The sequence below is a fragment of the Vigna radiata genome, chromosome 8 (genome assembly GCF_000741045.1).
Source record: "Vigna radiata var. radiata cultivar VC1973A chromosome 8, Vradiata_ver6, whole genome shotgun sequence".
In the NCBI taxonomy this organism is placed as follows: domain Eukaryota; kingdom Viridiplantae; phylum Streptophyta; class Magnoliopsida; order Fabales; family Fabaceae; genus Vigna; species Vigna radiata.
The window spans coordinates 17615109-17616114 of NC_028358.1; the positions used below are offsets into that span (position 1 = coordinate 17615109).

At 39.6% G+C, this 1006-nt stretch overlaps 1 pseudogene; it reads right to left on the minus strand.

Moving 5' to 3' along the window:
* LOC106770316 overlaps window positions 1-168 on the minus strand; it is a 14000-nt pseudogene extending 13832 nt beyond the window's left edge.
* Between the last annotated feature and the right edge of the window lie 838 nt (window positions 169-1006).

A 1006-nucleotide genomic window follows, 5' to 3' on the forward strand; every position in this document is an offset into this window, starting at 1 on the left:
AGTGACAAATCCCATTTTCCTAAAAGTGGTGTCACCAATCTCAAATCCAATGGCTTGAATTGTTTGAACATGTTCTCCTTCAACATTCACTCCTTTATATTCTAAAATTCGAGAAATGAGAAGAGCATAAGGAAAATGATAAGAATGAGATTTCTTAGCTTTTGCCATTGTGTCAGAAATGAGAGCAAGCCAATCAATGTGTATGTGATTTAGGATCCCATACAAAAGAAGCAGATCCTGCTTAGAGCATTGAGCATGGTTGGTTGCTCTACGGCACAGAAGCCGTACGATTAAGTAGTGGATCATCCTCTCTTCAACTTTGAATCCACCAACAAGAAGTTGCCTTCGTTGGTCTGTTGTTGAGGATGGCGCAAGAAGGGTTGAAAGACCATTAGTCGGTTGAAGTCAGAAATTCCTAGATGAACCTTCACAGCATCATCCCAGATGGTAAGTTGGGCGACATTTGTCCACACATCATCATCCAAAATTATGCGGACTCCCTTTACTTTAGTGGATATGATCCCATCACGATATCTCAAGTTGAAGTAGAAAACTCTTATGAGATCAGGATAAATACAACCTTTTTGCTCCACCAAATGTGTGAGACCTTGACCAGCAAAGAGATCTGGAAATTGAAATCCATAGAAGCGATAAAAATCAAGACGAATAAACTTTACCGCCATGATTCTCCTTTCTTGCCATGAACTCACAAAATCCACATGTTTTTCTAGATCCGAAATCCATCCATCTATGGTTATAGGACGTGATTGAGAACAAAAAGATGCTATAACAACTCTGTGGCGATGTCTTCTTGAATCAGCCATGGAGGAAGTTTAAGGTAGTGAGACTTTGAGAAAGTGAGGAGAAATGGAGAGGATTTTGGCTCTAGATTTGATTTCAGCAGTATCTGGGTGCACAAGAGTGACTAATAATTGATTATAGGGGGCTATTTATAAGAAAAATGGAAAAACTAGCAGTTTATGGCCGTTTATAGCCGTTATGGGAC